The sequence below is a fragment of the Ornithorhynchus anatinus genome, chromosome X3, assembly GCF_004115215.2.
Source record: "Ornithorhynchus anatinus isolate Pmale09 chromosome X3, mOrnAna1.pri.v4, whole genome shotgun sequence".
In the NCBI taxonomy this organism is placed as follows: Eukaryota; Metazoa; Chordata; class Mammalia; order Monotremata; family Ornithorhynchidae; genus Ornithorhynchus; species Ornithorhynchus anatinus.
In genome coordinates, this window is record NC_041751.1 from 28197430 (window position 1) to 28215078 (window position 17649).

The 17649-nt window shown below is 39.6% G+C and overlaps 1 protein-coding gene and 1 non-coding gene across 3 annotated transcripts in view; both read left to right on the plus strand.

Annotated features, from left to right (window-relative positions):
- The window catches only part of FBXL17 (F-box and leucine rich repeat protein 17), a 390787-nt gene that overhangs the window by 213128 nt on the left and 160010 nt on the right, over positions 1–17649 (plus strand). The window lies entirely within an intron of this gene.
- Positions 151–288, plus strand: LOC114807767. The gene has a single exon (XR_003755840.1). It is a non-coding gene; the product is annotated as a small nucleolar RNA SNORA7 (small nucleolar RNA).

The following is a 17649-nucleotide window of genomic DNA, read 5'->3' on the forward strand; positions in this document are numbered from 1 at the left end:
ATTAAAGTGATATGCAGGGGCACTGGGAAAAGTGGTGGGAGAGTTATAGGGGTTCAGGAGTCAGCCCTGCAGCACCCTGGGCTCTCCAGACCTTATTTGTTCTCTCCCCCGCGGCACCCTCAACCTGAAAATAAACTGTATCCATGGCACCTTCTCTCAGGGTGGCACCTGGAGAGTTTCCAGTACTCTACCAGTCTCGACTACGGGAGGGGGAGTCAAGCAGAGGCATACCCATTCCATTCCTAGTTTAGGCAGTGGCTAGCGAGTGGAAAGCAATCTGCTACAAATCAAAACTCATCTGTGCTGGGCAGCAGCGGCATGAGAGAGAGTCGAGGGCGGAGACTCAACTTTACTGAGTGTAAGAAGGCAATGGTAAACCACTTCTGTATTTTTACCAAGAAAACTCTATGGATACACTGACAGAACGATTGTGGACAGAGAGGGGGGAGATGTGTCCATAGAGTCGCCCTGGGTCGGGGACGACCCAACCTCATAAAACAAGGCAAGACATGGCAACTTTGGAGAGCTGTATCATCAGCCAATGTTCTCTCCTTTACCTGCCTTTTTTATGGTATTTGTTAAGCGTTCACTATATGCCAGGAACTGTACCAAGTGCTGGGATAGATAGAAGCTAATTAGGTTGGATACAGTCCATGTCCCACATGGAACTCATAGTCTTAATCTCCATTCTGCAGGTGAGGTAAGTGAGGCCCAGAGAAGTGAAGTGACCTGCCCAACGTCACACAGCAGACAAGTGGCGGAGCCGGGATTAGAGCCCAGATCCTCTGACTGCCGGACCCGTGCTCTTTCCCTAGGCCACGCCAGTTCTTTTTCAGATAAAAATTCCATGATAATGGGCATTATCACTCTGTGCCACATAAAAATGTGAGGATTTAATCAGTGCTTTAAAAACCAAAAGTTGTTCCCACCCTTAGTTGAATCCGATTATTTTTTTGTTTTTGAAAACGGAAAAGTTATGACATGAATTGGCTGTCATAAAAACCAGTAGACTGTTTTGAAGAATCATTACTTGTAAACATCAATTCAAAATAATTACAGATTTCTTCATCTGATTAAAGTACACTCATATAGAGCCTAAATTAGTAGAACAGCTGACCTGTGTTCTCTGAATATTCAGATAGATTCTCATTGATTATATTTTATTCCAATTAGCGTAATTTATTCAAAGCCCTTTAACTCCAAACCCAATTTTTTCTCGATGAAGAAAAATGATTTCAAATCATTCAGTCGATCACAGCGGTTATTAAGCAGTTACCAAATGTGAAGGAGAAAGCCAGTGAAGCGCCCTGAAGCCAATGATCAGGAGTTTCTGCTTGATAGTGGAGGGAGAGGGAAAGGGGTAAAGGGGCATGAGGACTGTGACACTAGTAGTTCTTCGGCAAGCTAATCCGTTCAGCAGTGCGCCGGAGAGACAAAAGCGGGAAAACAAGTGGGGAGCCTGCTGATACAATAATCTAGCCTTAATAGGAGAAGAGCAACGTCGCCTAGTGCATAGACCGGGAGCCTGGGAGTCAGAAGCACCTGGCTTCTGATCCCGGCCTCACCACTCACCTGCCGTGTGACCTTGGCCAAGTCATTTCACTTCTCTAGGCCTCGGTTTCCTCATCTGTAAAATGGGGATTGAGACTGTGACGATTTCCTTTTCTCTTGATCCTAAGAGATATGTCACGATTCCTGTCTGGACCGCCGTGGCCCAAACTGCCACAACCTTCCGAGTGTTGTAAGTTGCCCAGCTGCTTCTGTTCGTCCGGCTGCCTCGTGCCCATAAAGGGCATGGGAGCCGTGGATTCTCAGTAGGCTTGGCCATTAGATCGGTTCCCTCGTGACCTGTATTTGTATTCCAAAAGTTTTCCACCCATGAATCGCTTCTAAGTTGGAAATGAAATTGGAGTGAGTTGTTAAAGGGATATAAAATCTTCAAAATCTGCCTAGGTCTTCTCTTCAGCAGCTATTCTCAATATGGCATAGCCAGATGGTAGACCCAGATGAGTCTCAAATTCCTGTAATATAGAAATGAATTTTCCATGTTTCTCAACCCTCCAAACATTGGTGTGTGTGAAGTTGCAATTCAGATACAAACCTTCCTTTTACTAGATTAAATTGGAAATATTCTGTTCTTCAACCTCAACAGGTTTTCCTCTTAAGATATGTTAGTGAGATGCGTTTCAATACTTGTAAGCACAGTGATGTTCCTTGTTTTATTAAGTGGAAGGCTGAATTCATTCCACTTTTGAAGCCTGGACTCATACGGTTGACCCAATCCTCTTGAGGATCCCCTAGCTGCATTTTTGTAGGATTTGGAATGTATATTGGAATGTGTTGAGTATCTATATTTAAACTTACTGATTACATAACAAGTATTTATTAAAATTGGAAGCACAGACTTTGGGACTTGCTATAATATAGCGTATTGGACTTGCAGATAACCTAACCTGCACCCTAAAGCCTTGTTGGATTTTATTTTATGATTAACAGCATCTGTCGGGTTCAAATGTGTGCAGGAAATGACTTCTTTTAAGACTACTTCTACTAATACTAATGGAATGTGTGAAGGATTTATTGTGTGCAAAGGACTGAGGAGCAGCGTGGCCTACTGGATAGAGCACGGGCCTGGGAATCGAAGGACCAGGGTTCTAATCCTGGCTCCGCGACTTGTCTGCTGTGTGACCTTGAGCAAGTCCCTTCACTTCTCTGTGCCACAGTTACCTTATCTGTAAAATGGGGATTAAGACAGCCCTACATGGGGTAGGGACTGTGTCCAACCTGATGCGTCTGTATCTATCCCAGCACTTAGTACAGTCCCTGGCACATAGTAAGCACATAACAGATACCATAAGGAAAAATTTAAAAAAGGCAATAGAGATGAAAACAAGATAATCAGGCCAGACAGTCCCTACCTCACACAGGGCGTGCAGTCGAAGGGGAATGGAGAGCAGATATTTAATCCTGATTTTACTGAAGCACAGAGAAGTAAAGTGACTTGCCTAAGGTCACACTGCATGAAAGTGGCAGAGCCAGGATGAGAACCCAGTTCCTCTGACTGCCAGATCCGTGCTCTTTCCACTAAGCCACACTGCTTCTCTTGCTTTTTTGCTTGGGTTCTTTTCCTCTCCCGCTGATTCTTAAACACTTTGATTTCTTCCTCCTCACTGTTTCCTCCCTTCCCATTCCTCTCTTACTGAGCAGAGAGATGAGAAAAGGTAGACAGTTTGCTGTTGCCCTTTCATTTTTCTCTTCCCTCTTGTCCTCTTCAAATCCGGAGTATAGTAACCTGTCTCACACTAAGGTTAGGTCGGAAAAAAATTGGGTTTCCTTAAAAATAGATGCTGTGAGGAGATTCAGAGGGACGTCTTGTCAATTTTTCCTTGGCAACTAAGAAAACCTTGTTCCACAAAAGGAATTGATGAGCTTCTTATGTTGTGGTAGGTTAGATTCCAAGCAAGAGCAGGGACAGAAAATACAGCAGGTGCTACTGTCAGCAAAATCCGAACTCTTGGTTCTGCCTCTACAAGAGAACTCTGAGAGGCAGACTTCACCAAACTGATTCTCTTTCCCTCTTCAAAACCCTACTTAAAACTCACCTCCTCCAAGAGGCCTTCCCAGACTGAGCTCCTCTTCTCCCTCTACTCCCTCTGCCATCCCCCCTTTACCTCTCCGCAGCTTAACCCTCTTTTTCCCCTTTTCCCTCTGCTCCTCCACCTCTCCCTTCCCATCCCCACAGCACTGTACTCGTCCGCTCAACTGTATATATTTTCGTTACCCTATTTATTTTGTTAATGAATTGTACATCGCCTCGATTCTATTTAGTTGCCATTGTTTTTACGAGATGTTCTTCCCATTGACTCTATTTATCGCCACTGTTCTTGTCTGTCCGTCTCCCCCGATTAGACTGTAAGCCCGTCAAATGGCAGGGACTGTCTCTATCTGTTGCCGACTTGTTCATCCCAAGCGCTTAGTACAGTGCTCTGCACATAGTAAGCGCTCAATAAATACTATTGAATGAATGAATGAATAAACAGCCCCTTGCGGATATGATGATGGTATTAGATAAGTATTTACTACGTGTCAAGCACTGCTCTAAGCGCACAGTCCTTTTCCACATAGTAAGTACTTGATAGATGCCATCATTATTACTACTTTTACAAACATTTGTGAGGCAGCAGGAAGAGTTCTGAGGTGGGTCCAGGGCACTGGGAACCCTTCAAAACTCTGAAAACATTGTCTTTCCCTACATTCTCTCCAATAATACAGTCCAAACGGTTGGCATTGAACAGGGTGTTGACTCCATGGGCATTCTGCAATTTATGTAGGTTATATAGACTGCAATAATATTTTGGAAGCTCTGGCCCTTTCTGCATTTATTAATTCTTGAATATATGCATCTAACGAAGTTTTCCTCCAAAACATCTTGTGTTGTACCATGTAAAGTGTTTTTATCTGTGTTGGATATGACTTGACTGGCTTTGAAGGTTTCTGATCAGTTTGAAACATACTTTAGTGAGGATGAGGGAATAAGAAATTATTTTCAAGTGTTTTAGTGGCTAAGATCAAGACCACAATATATCTGTTCCTCCCCTGTATGTTTTATTTAGGGCAGAAACTTACTGTAGATTATAATACTTCTACCATTATTAATAGGCAGCTGGGTTTTTTTTCCCTCTTGTTCTACACCAACATTGAATTTGATTAGTTGCGACTCCACGATTTAAAATGTCATGTATGTGTTATGGTCTTTTTAAGGTTCCCTTTTCAATATTCTTAAATGACTGATTTGTATCTGATTATTTCAACTTTTAAAATGCTTCTCTTTCCGGAATTGGCCCGTGACCTACATTTTTAAATTCTAAAATTTAGTTTTCTGCAGTCTCTTTAAACCTGTTAAAACTTGCAGTTTCTCCATGGTGATTTTGTGTCCCAAAATAGAAAATGTAGTTGTTTTTACCAAGTTAAATGGAAATGAGAGTAAATTAGTTTTTCCAGTCATATGCAATATAATCATAGAATGATGAAGCCCTCTTAGACTTTGTTATAGTTTATCAACAATAAAACAGTCTTTACTACTCTGGCCCAGTGCTAAGTAGTAAATACAGTAAATACCATTGATTGAAGTATTGCTACATTCCGTTGCCTCATTAGATCCCAAGACATTTCTCTACTAGTTGTTAGATTTTCCAGGAAGTGTGTATGAGAGGGGGGGGGGGTCATCCAACATATTTTTATCTCCCTGTACTCAAAATGGATTCTCTTATTCCCATTGCTCCCTCCCTGTCCCATATAGGACTCACAGTCATAATCCCCATGTTACAGACAAGGTAACTGAGACATGAAGAAGATAACTGAAGCACAGAGAAGTGAAGTGACCTGCCCAAGGTCACACAGCAGACAAGTGGCAGAGCTGGGATTAGAACCCAGATCCTTCTGACTCCCAGGCCTGTGCTCTGTCCACGAGGCCATGCTCTTTCACCTTTATATGATGAGAATTGCAATGAAAGTCTTCACATTAGTGCATGAAACATAAATTAAACCAGAAAATTGTGTTAGCCTCAGTACACTGAAACATTTGTGTTGAATAGCTGGTTAAGAATTCTGCTTTGGGAATTCTCTGAGAGGAGTTAGTTGGCCCCTGTTGTCTCTGTAGTTGGTATTGCCATTTGTGTCTTTATAAAATATTATGTTTTTCCAAAATTGAACTTTCCTTGTGAGAAATTTTATCGCAGAGTGTTTCGCTCTCTAATTAGCAGAGACAAACTTTTCCCATCAGGAAATATCATTTGTTTTATTTTAAAATAAAACTGCCAAGTGCATGCCATATATGCTTCATCTGCAAAATTGTTGGATTTTAAAGATTTGCAGGACCTAGTTTTTTTAAATTTGCTCTAATTTAAACCTAAGTGTTTTCTTAACTGGGGCAGATACTGCTGCAAATTCAAACTGTCATTCCCAGTGGTGGGTACATACTGGTTGGCACTCTTCTTGAGGACTTCAGTGTTTTAAAATGACTTTATGCTCTGGTGCTCTGTTTTGGAGTTTTTTTTAATGGTTTTTGTTATGTGATTACTATGTGACAGGCACTGTACTAAGCGCTGTGGTAGATAGAAGCTCATTGGGCTGGACACAGACCCCGTCCCACATAGGGCTACCAGTTTAATCCCCATTTTACCGATGTGGTAACTGAGGCACAAAGAAGAGAGGAGACTTGCCGGAGGACACACGGCAGACATGTGGCGGAGCAGGGATTAGGATCCAGGTCCTTCTGACTTCCAGGCCCGCGCTCTAACCACTAAGCCGTGCTTCTTCTGTGGAGATATGCGACATTAAAATTATTGGATCTCACTAGCCCAGAAGGAAAGGAAAATCACTAGTCCAAATGAAACTACATTGTTTTACTTATGTGATTTTACCTTGGCTATTTTCAAAAATGCTAACTATGCTATTGAACTCTTTGCACTTGCTCATAAAGTGTCAGTAGTATACCATAACTCTTGATTAATATTAATCAGTAATGCTCTTGTTTCCACATTAGAAAATTGGAAAGGAGAAAACATTGAGAGAGAGATGGATTTTTGAAGTTAGTTCAAGCAATGTCTTTCGTTGATGGAAATATTTTTGGGGAATTAGGTAGTGTTGGTATTATGTAGTTTGAAATGCCTGCTTTATGCCTAAAACAGTTCCAAAGGTAGCTATTTCAGGAGCAAGAAAACGTACCTAAAAAGCATATCTTTGAATATTGCTATCCCTGACTTCCATAACTATTATTTAAGACGTTGCCATATGGTGCAAATGAAAAAAAAAGTTCTATGGGGAAAAACTGAATATGCATTTGACCAGAAAACTAACCCAAACATGCCATAAAATTTAGACTTAAAAATGTCTTGTGGAATTTGTAATTAAAGAATGTAATTAAAAGGTGGAGGATATGTTGAACAAAATTGAAAGTAATACTATAACTTGTAAATGTAAAGGTTCTAATCAAACAAGATGAAAATATAAAATATCATGTAACATTGCAGTGTTTATATATTCTACATATTTGTGCATCATAGTTATACATATCTAATACAGAGTTATTACAGTTGGCTCAACTGATCAGGCTTTTCTACTGTGGTTTTGCTTTTACGCTGCCACTCTGTGAGTTCACAAGCTCGGCATTTGCAGCAGTTACTTTTGTTTTTCAAAACTTTAAACTTCAGAAATGCTAGTTTCACGATAGGTTTCCACAGCACTGATACCTTTCAACGTGGCTCGAGCCTGTTCCATTGCAAACAATATTCAGCACATAAATTTTTCCGAAGTTCTTTTCCCTTTTGCAAAACTACCTCTCCTACAGAACATCAATTCACAATAACCTTAGTTTCCTACTAGATTTAATTCTGCACATCCCATTCTATCGGGATCAAATCATTTTGATGTGGGAATCTAACCCTTTTTCCTCCACTGACTTCAGTGATTTACACCAATATCAATTTTCGTGGAATGTAACCTCATGAACCCAGAGGGCTGATTGTATTTGGAAACACAATAGAGTACAGGTACAACTAGCTGTTAGTTTGGTTTCTCATTGTCTGAGTGGACAGTTTCTTCAAATCCTGTGATACATCTTCAGAGCATGTCCTTGTCTTTTGCTAGGCTTAAAGAAGAATCTTCAAACATCAGAGAGCTAAAATGGAGCTCATTACACTTCTTTTGGACGGAATTGAAGTGGTAGCTGCCAAGTTTATCGGCCTTGAGTAAAAGGAAGTAAAAGTTTCTTCCAGAAATCTGAGTAATGAGAGCTTTGAAACCAAAAAGGTGCTCATAAGGAAAATGTATATAGGCAAAGGGGGTCATTTCCTGTTTACTCTATTTTGTGAATCCCTCCTGGTCTATATCCATTTTTGGTTTGATATAAATTTTGAGTATAATAAAATAAACAAATCCTTTTTGTCCTATTTATGCTTTGTATATGAAATAGATTGAGGTAGATGGGACACTAAGCTCCTTGTAGGTAGGGAACCTGTCTACCAACTCTGTTAGACAGTACTCTCCCAAGTGCACACAAAGCACTCAGTAAATATGAATGATTGATAGCAGCTGTCATCAGCCAATCCTAACCCAACTTATTTTATTTCTTCCGTAGTTTAAACAGATTTCAAAATATAAAATGTATTATAAGCAGCCTTCAAAACATCTAACCTGGCACTAAGTCCTAAGTTACTATTCAAATAAAAAAAGAAAACAGTAATGTAAAAAGCATATATCCTGAAAGCATAAGATAATGTATGAAGGAGACTAAACCTAAAGTTTGCTAAGTTGCTATAAAAGAGGGATTCAGTTTGTAAATTATCAGAGTATGTACTCTCTAGGAATATTTTTTTTCATAGCTTCTTGCTGAAAAAATAGCAAAATTGTCTTTCAGAAGGATCAAAACATTTCCTACTATGATTCTTCTAAGAACTGGACTATAGTTTTTATAAGACACACCTTCGGGCATCTGTTTTAACAAAATGTCCTCTGATCCTACTTTCAGTAGAATCTGATGGTCTTTAAATGTGTTCTTACATCATTCTGTGGCTGGGGATATTCTAACAGTCCCATTAGTTCTGCTGCACAGTATAGGTATTTTGGTTGAGGCTGTGTCAATGTTTCCATTATAAACTGTTTTTTCCAGCCATCTATTGCTAAACAAGCTGTAAACATTCACTGAGGGTGCACACCTGTCAGAAAATGTCTGCTTGACATGAAAAATATTCACATTTTATTGGCTTTAGATGCTTTTTTTGACATGGAGAGTTTAGGAGAAAAACACGAAGAACTTCATGAAACTTTTAGGATATTGGCCTTTTCATAGGAAGAATGTATACCTAATAAGTGATTATTGCATACACATACACCAGTTAATGTGTGTTCTTCCAAGTACTGCCAGGATGTATAGGAAAAAGAAAGTTGATTGTTAAAAGCAATTCCTTTATCGTACAAATATGAAAACTTCATTTGATAGAAATATCATTTTTGCGAAGACCCCCGTAGAACACCAATTTTGCGGTACCCTTTAATCTAAGTGATGTTATGCAGAATACTCAGTAACACGGATCATCCTCAACATTTTCCATAGATAGGGATAGTATAGTATCTGTACCTTCTATAATTGCTTTAGGTTTTTGCTTTGTTTTCCTTCTGTAGACAAAACCTGACTTATTAAACAATGAATGGCCACGCTTTTGTTTCATTTTTGCACTTTTCCGAACCTCTAGCAGAATGCCTGTTTGGGTTTTTAAATGGATTTTAATACTGTGTCTTTTTTTACATGGCAATATTGGCTCTATTTAGTGACCTTAGAAAGTACCGTACAATTTCTGTGTTCTTCCAGGAAGGGTTGATGGGTTTCTTTCAGGTGATTCGCAAGGTATCCACTGTTAAAAGAGAACAGAAACTGATGATTATTCTGTTATTAGAGCTATCAGTTTTAAGTCCCCATTTCTTAGTGCTTTGTAATGCTGTTTACCCATTAGGCCCTGTCTTTTCTACCGCTCTCTAGTGTGTTAAATCACTGTTGGTATAGCACTTGATAGTCACTGATAGTGAAGGAGGTTCTGATTTTGAAGTAAGTTTCTTTGTTTTAAAACTTGGAGGAGCAGTGTGGCATAGTGGAAAGAGCACAGGCTTGGGAGTCAGAGGTTATGGGTTCTAATTCCGGCTCTGTCACTCGTCAGCTGTGTGACTTTGGGCAAGTCACTTCACTTCTCTGGACCTCAGTTACATAATCTGTAAAATGGGGGTTAAAACTGTGAGCCCCACGTGGGACGACCTGATTGCCTTGTATCTATTCCAGTGCTTAGAACAGTGCTTGGCACATAGTAGGCGCTTAACAAATGCCATCATCATCATCCTCATCAAAGCTAATGTAAAAGAGTATTTTGTTTTTCTATTTTTGTTCAGATTAAGGCAGACGCTACTATTGATACTTCATACCCTGTACAATATAACACATATGCAGGTTTATGTGAAACTATTGTTCTCTTTTTGTGATTATAAAACCAAAATTCATATGATACTTTTTTCATCTATAATTCATTGCTTCTAAAAGGAACTAAATCAATTCCTTTGTAGAGCGTAATAAATTGAAATGTTATTTAACTTTGAAATTTAACGTAGAAAAAATATTCAACATGAAACCACATAATAGATCTTTATTTTCTATTTCAGAAATCATTTCCCCCTTTACGTTCATATAATAAATAAAGCTCGTTACAAATTCATGTCATGCGTCAATACTACCTTTGTTAGAGAGACCTGGGAAGCAAAAATTGAAGCTCTTTTGCCCACCTTAACTTGGAGATTTGGATTTAAAAACTTTGTACCACATGTATATTACTGTAAGGTACAAAGAAGTAAGTGGAAGAAAGCAATTGTAAATTTTCACCTTTGAAAAATTAAAATAGCTCAATGGAATGAGGCACTTTATTTCCAATTAATAGATCTAGAATACTCACTAAGGTCTAATTCACCTCTTCTTCCTTTTCAGAAAATCCCGACAGATTTGCTATATAGAATGTTAGTAAAAAGAGTGTGTCCAGAATACTGTATGTGTTTTGAAATAGGTTTATCAAGGCCACGATTCATTGCTGGGATGACTTCTTCCTCTTGATTATACGTGCTAATGCCGAAGAGTTGTTGATTCATTAGACTGATTTAAGTAACTTCAAAATGGAAATGAGATATTACGGATAACTCATGAAGTTAGTTTTTAAAATGAAAAATCATCCATCATTGGTATTTGAGTGCTTGCTTACTTTGTGCAGAGCACTAATCACTTGGGAGACCACAATACACATGGTAGACACAATCCCTGCCTTCGAGGAACGTACAGCCTAGTGTGTTATGCGTATGATTTAATAAGTTTACCTTTCTGATTCAACCCATTAGACTTCATGCTTTTATAGAGCACGTTTTATTTTGATCACAGCTTTAATCCCCATTTTACAGATGAGGTGACAGAGAGGGAAGTGACTTGCCCAAGGTCACACCTCAGACGAGTGGGAGAGTCAGGATTAGAACCCAAGATCCTCTGATTCCCAGGCTCATGCTCTTTCCACTAGTCCGTGCTGCTTCTCATGCTGATTCGGATCCTCTGTTCCCATGGCTTTAGGGGTAACATACTGCAAGCAAATTGAACATTTGGGGATTACATGGTGCTCCTATTAGCTTTATGAGGTTTACTGGTAAAGAAAAGTTCTAGTAGCCATCATGAAGGGAAGGTCTTCTTAATGGGGTGATGTTTGACTTCTGGGTTGAACAGAAATGCCTTTGTGTGTCTGTATGGTCTGTCTCAGATTGTAAACTCCACGAGGACAGCGTCCATTTGCATTTTGAATTTGTTCCATTTACGCCACATGACACAGATCCACTCACCCATATGGGTTTTAAAGGTCTTGATGATGAATAATGCTTCACTGGTAGAAGGGTCTCTTGGTTTTCTTTGAGTTAGTACCTGACCACTATTTGACAGGCAAAGCAGTTGTCAAGTATACTTGATGAAAGTACTATTTTTGTGGTTGCTGGTGAAGATTTTAGTGTTTTTATGCATGTTTTTCCCTATGTGTATAATATTTGATATAAATTAATATTTGATATCAACTTCTACACGGCAATATGTATGTTAACTACGTATGTATGTACAACACTATGTATGTTACCATGCTTATTCAGGTTTTCATGTAACTCTCATACTCTCATAATATAGGAATGCCAACCTGTAGAAAAGCAAATGAAAGGGTCATTTTTTATTCATGTACTGTCAGATTTTCCTTCTGCTTCTAGCTCATTGTGTATGCAGCTTAGCCTGATGGATTTAGAGTGGTGGAAAGCATACAAAATGAAGCTACAACTTGAGCAAGAGAAGTTCTTGTAAAAAATGTTACCTATCTTTTCAAATGTATATACCATTCTCACTACTTGTCACTCAGTGAGCCTTTTCCAGGCTCCGTCTTAGTCAAGATTTCTAAATCCACTGCAAGCAGAAGCTGCCACTTTGACAAGGACAGGGTGGTCTTCTTTGCAGCTCCTCCAGGCACTAGTAGAGGATCTGCCCCCTGCCCCCCCAGTAGTTGTTCATTCAGTACTGAGAAGCAGCGCCGCCTAGTGGAAAGAGCTTGGGTCTAGGCGTCAGAGGACTTGGGTTCGAATCCCACCACCGTACCAAGCACCAGAGAGAGTACGATATAACAGCGTTGGTGGACACATTCCCTGCCCACAATGAGCTCTCTCTGCCACTTGCCTGTTGTGTGACCTTGGGCAAAACACTTCACATACTACAGTCCTCTGTACACAGTAAGTGCTCAGTAAGTACCCTTGATTGATTAACTTCTCTGTGCCTCATTGTCCTCATCTGTAAAATGGGGATTAAATACCTGCTGTCCCTCAAACTTAGACTGTGAACCCAAATGGGACAGAGTTGGTGTCTGACTAGATGTGCCTGGCACATAGTGAGCACTTAAAAAATACTAGAATTGTTATTATTATTATGATCTTGCACCTACCCCAGTGCTTGGTTCAGTGACTGGCACGTAGTAAGCGCTTAACAGATGCCACTATCTTTATTTTTGTCTTTGTTAATTCACTGATTAATATCCCCATGGTTCGTTTTACAAATACCGCATACCTGTGCAAAAAAGCCATCTATGTGCATAAGAACCTCCCTAATGGAGAGATTGTCATGTCAACCAATCAGTGGTATATACTCATTGCTTACTGGGTTTCAGAGCACTAAACGCTTGAGAGAGCACAGTAGAATTAATAGACATGATCCCTGCCCCCAAGAAGCTTACAAGATGGATATTAAATTATAGGTGGGGGGAGGCAACAGAGTATCAGTATATGTTCATAAGTGCTCTAGGGATGGGGGTTGGGGTGAATGCCCAAGTGCATAGAGTAGGGAGGGAAAATGATGGGGAGAGGAGAGAGTAGTCAGGAAAAGCTTCCTGGAGGAGATGTAATTTTAGTAGCTCTTTAAAGATGTGGAGAGTGCTGGTCTGTCCGATGTGAAAGGGGAGGTGGGTTTCAGGCGGGAGGAAGGATGAGAGTAAGAGATCAACAGCAAGAGGTATGAGAAACTATGTATAAAGCATATTTAAACCCTAATCCAAGCATGCTTACTAAAATCCCCGGAGTTCGATATTTATGTAATCTGATATAGCATAAGGTTAGCACCACTAGTTATTTAGTCCTTGAAAAAAACATATTACATTCTATGACATGGGACAATTTTATATTGCAGATAAAACAGTAGGTATCAAAATCAGGCTTAGTTTCTTTTGAATTCGTATACAATTTGAAGAAATGCACTTATAAAAATGATAGTTGATGGCACAGTACCCATTAAATCCTGGGCCGATTCCCTCTGGGTTAAGTGTAGAGCCTACACAACTTAGCTGCTTTTGCTGGTCCTTTACAAGTTTTATTTCGGTCTTAGCTACTAAAGTTAAAAATATTTTTTTAAACCCTTGTTTGGATCCAAGTTTCTTTAGTGTTTTATTCCGTGAGTTGAAAAAGATTTAGGATTTTTCAAGGCCTTGCATTAAATTCTCATCTCAACTGTGCATAGATCACATCCTTGCATCTGAGAGGCCCGGAAAGGAGAATTTATAGTGGTTGGGGCGTTGGGGTACAAAATTTATACCATTCTTTGGTTTCTCAAAAGGGAACAATATGACGACTGTATAGAGGAGGGGATCTAGAAAAAAGGCAGTGAAGAAACTATGCAATGGCAGATATGGGGTAGTCTTTTCTAAGATAAATTGTGGCTTCAGTACATTTCCGATTAAATCATCTAATATACTGTGTGGTTTTTTTATCTGTGTTCCTAGTCAAAACAATACTCCTTGCATTACTCAGAGTAGCAGTCCACATATTTCCAAAGGCCTTAAGTCAGGATTTTAAAATAGATTTTTTACTTTTTTTGCCCAGGAAAGCTAAAAATTACATCTGAAACAAATGACCATTTGTCCTGGCTTGGTACAATTATTAATAATTCTCAAAATTGCAATGGTCCTCCCTCACTTCAGTGAGTGCTTAAGTGTACATTTTCTGTATCCTACAATACAGGGGTAGCCAGGGTTATCCCCATCCCCATCATTATGTGTACTCTTGGGGATGCAACCTCTATTGTTTGGTGACAATATGTCTCACTGCTGCAAGTAAGTTAGTTCCCTTTCTGGCTCCCGCCTCTTCATCCTGCCCTGCCTGCACCTGTTTCCAGACACTATTCCCTCTAGACTGTAAGCTCGACCTCTAGACTGTGAGACTGTGTCTGTTTATTGTTGTATTGTACTCTCCCAAGCATTTAATTACAGTGGTCTGCACACAGTAAGGAATTCTCTAAATTTGTCCTCCCCCCCATCCTCACCACATTCCTTTTGTACTGTACCAGACTGCACGGTACTATACTGTATAATCATTCTTTCAATTTTAGCTGTAACCTTAGCCTCAGTCAAAGGCAGTCTCCCTGACCACCTCCCCCCTACCCACCACCCTCTAACTGTTCTCCTGACTTTTAGCCCTGCCTATCTGCAATAGTCAATGTCATGGGGAGATTAATCTACGGGTTATGAGCATGTTGAGAAGGTTGGTATATTCCCTCACAGGTGGGCTGTTTACCTTACCAGTTGTATGAGACACCAGAGGTAATATTATTGTAGAAATATCTGCAGCGTAGATGGTGTTTGTGAATCACAAAAATAAAAGCGAAAATTGAACACGTTTTAAAACTTGAAACCTGAATTGGTCCAATAAAAAAACTTGATAATTGTCTGAAGTTTAATATATATATATTCAATAGTATTTATTGAGCGCTTACTATGTGCAGAGCACTGTACTAAGCACTTGGAATGTACAATTTGGCAACAGATAGAGACAATCCCTGCCCAGTGACGGGCTTATAGTTTTATCATGGAAAACCTATATTCTATTTAATAGTGTCTTCAAGAATACAAAGGACTTCTATGAGTAGGATGTTGACCGATAATATTCTGTGCCCATGTCCATCAAGGACAAAACAAAAGGAAATGGGTTGTTACTAAATCAGGAGAAATTTGGGTTAGGCATAAAGAAGATCATCAGCCTTCCCAAATAACACCTCAGGATTCATCCATCCACAGCATTGTTTTGCACATCACTTTACATCCAGTATTCTTAGAGCATTTATTTATTGTTTTAATGGTATTTGCTTAAGCGCTTACCATGTGCCAGGCACCATACTAAGATCTGCGGTAGATAAAAGGTTGGACACAGTCCATGACCCACGTGGAGCTCACGGTCTTAATGCCTATTTTACAGATGAGATAACTGAGGCACGTAGAAGTGAAGTGACTTGCCCAAGGTCACACAACAGACAACTGGCAGAGCCATGAACGGAACCCAGGTCATCTGATTCCTAGGCCCCTGCTCCCTTCCACATTTTTGTAACCATCTCTCCTTTCTCTTTTTCCTCCTGTTAATCATTGTGTGTCTCCTCTGCTAGATTTTTAAACTCCTTGTGGGCACTTTGATGCACCTCCCCCTCAACACTTATGTACACTTATACTCTACTGCTTCTCGTATCTGTAATTTATTATAATGACTCTCTCGCCATCTAGATGGTAAGCTACTGGAGGGCAGGGAATCATGTCTACCAACTCTACTGCATTGTACTCTCCCTAGAACGTAGTACAGTGGTCTGCACCCAGTAAGTATTCAGGTAAAACCATTGTTTGATGGACCTGAGCACACCAGTTTAGCACGTCACCATCTCCCATTCCAGGTTATCATTAGCAAGACCCACCAATATTTTCATGAGATACAGTTTTAACACCTCGGTATAGAGCTTTTGAAAATTCATCCACTTGCTTGCAAGTGATCTGTTCCAAGCCGTATTTAAATTGGGAACTCACCTTCAAGTTTTTGGAGATAGTGGTTTGATGAGAGTTTGAAGCATGGTCAGATTTCCCTTGTAGCTAAATTTAAACCCTTTGTTTATGTATATGTATTTGTACTATTAGGGAGATAAAACAAATTTAAACCAAACTGGGAAGAATTGGACTAAATCCAGGAATCCTAATTTCCAGGACTCTGTTCTATTTCATTGTCCACCGTCATGACATTAAAAGTCTTAGAATGCAAAGTATAGGCTACAGACAATAGAAATTGCTTGGGATATAAATCTTTTAAAATGATGCATATACTACCAAGGGACCAAGGACAAAAAATAGTACTTGAGGATAAACTTTGATTGGGCACTGAAGCTCAGACAGAATAAAAATTAGTCCTGGAGGAATGAAGTGAAGTTTAAAAAAATAGCAAGAAACAGAGGCAAAGCCCTGAATGATTCAATTTTTGTCCTCAAATGAAGGATAGTGAAACAGAATTTTAAGGCTGTGCCTTGATCTTGGGCTCTCCAAATTATTTTTATTTAAACCATTTTTCAGTGCAGGTGACACACATTTCTTTCTACTCACATGTGGAACTATTTTCATTGTAAGGATCCCAGCAAAAGCACTTAACATTTTTCCAAATCAATTCAGTACATTTTGGCTAAATATTTTTCCATTATTTTGAAATTCCCTGTAATGATGTTGGTGAAAGTTATTCTTCTAATACTGTAAATCACAGGAGCATTTGATCAATCAACTGAGGGTATTTATTGAGTGCTTACTGTATTCAGAACACTGTACTAATTGCTTGAGAGAGTACAATACAGTTGGTAGACAAGATCCCCGCCTACAAGGATTTGACAGTTTAGTGGGGGAGTCATATGGTACTATGAATTACAGATTGGGGAAGCAACAGTGTATAAGGATATGTACATAAGTGCTCAGGTGAGGAGAGTGCTTTGAGGGTGTGAACCTAAGCATAGGTGATGCAGAAAGGAAGGAGCATAGGATGGGGTGGTGAGTGGTTGGTTTTGTTTTGAAAAGAGGGCTTAGTTGGGGAAGGCTTCTTGGAGGAGATGTGACCTTAATAATGCTTTGAAGGTGGGGAGAGTGGTGGTTTGACATATATGAAGGGAAATGGAGTTCCAGACCGGAGGATGGGGGAGTGGGAAAGGGGTCGGCGACAATCTCGAGGATTCCAAAATTTGAAGACAACTCAAACCAAATCCCGTTAAAGACTCATAGCGGGTAGGAATCACATTTTCATGTTTTATCATGTTAGTAATATTGATAGAGTACAGGTTTAATTGAAGTAGGAATGTTTTAAAACATTCGAAATAGGCCTGTGGATTGTATCGGAAAAAGGTAACTTGTTCATTGTCTGGTGAAAAGAAAGCAAAAACATATGAGAGACCAAGCTTCCAGTGTGGGAGTTGTGTTGACATGCTCTGTGGCATGGGAAATTCTTGTTATTTAGCATCAGAACACTCACCATTTGTTAGGTGCTAAATTAAATATGAGACCCTTCTTTGTACTCAGGTGGAGTGAATTAGAATCTAAATAACAAGTCCTTTGTGGTGGAAAGAAAGACTAAAACAAATTAGAAGTGCATTGTAAATATGTATTTGCCGTTTGAGACAAACTAAATGATAAAGTACCAGAAATTCCATGGGACCTTATCCTTTACTAGCAAAAATCTTACCCAAATAACGGACTGATGTGGGAGAGTGGTGAGTAATGCGGAGGG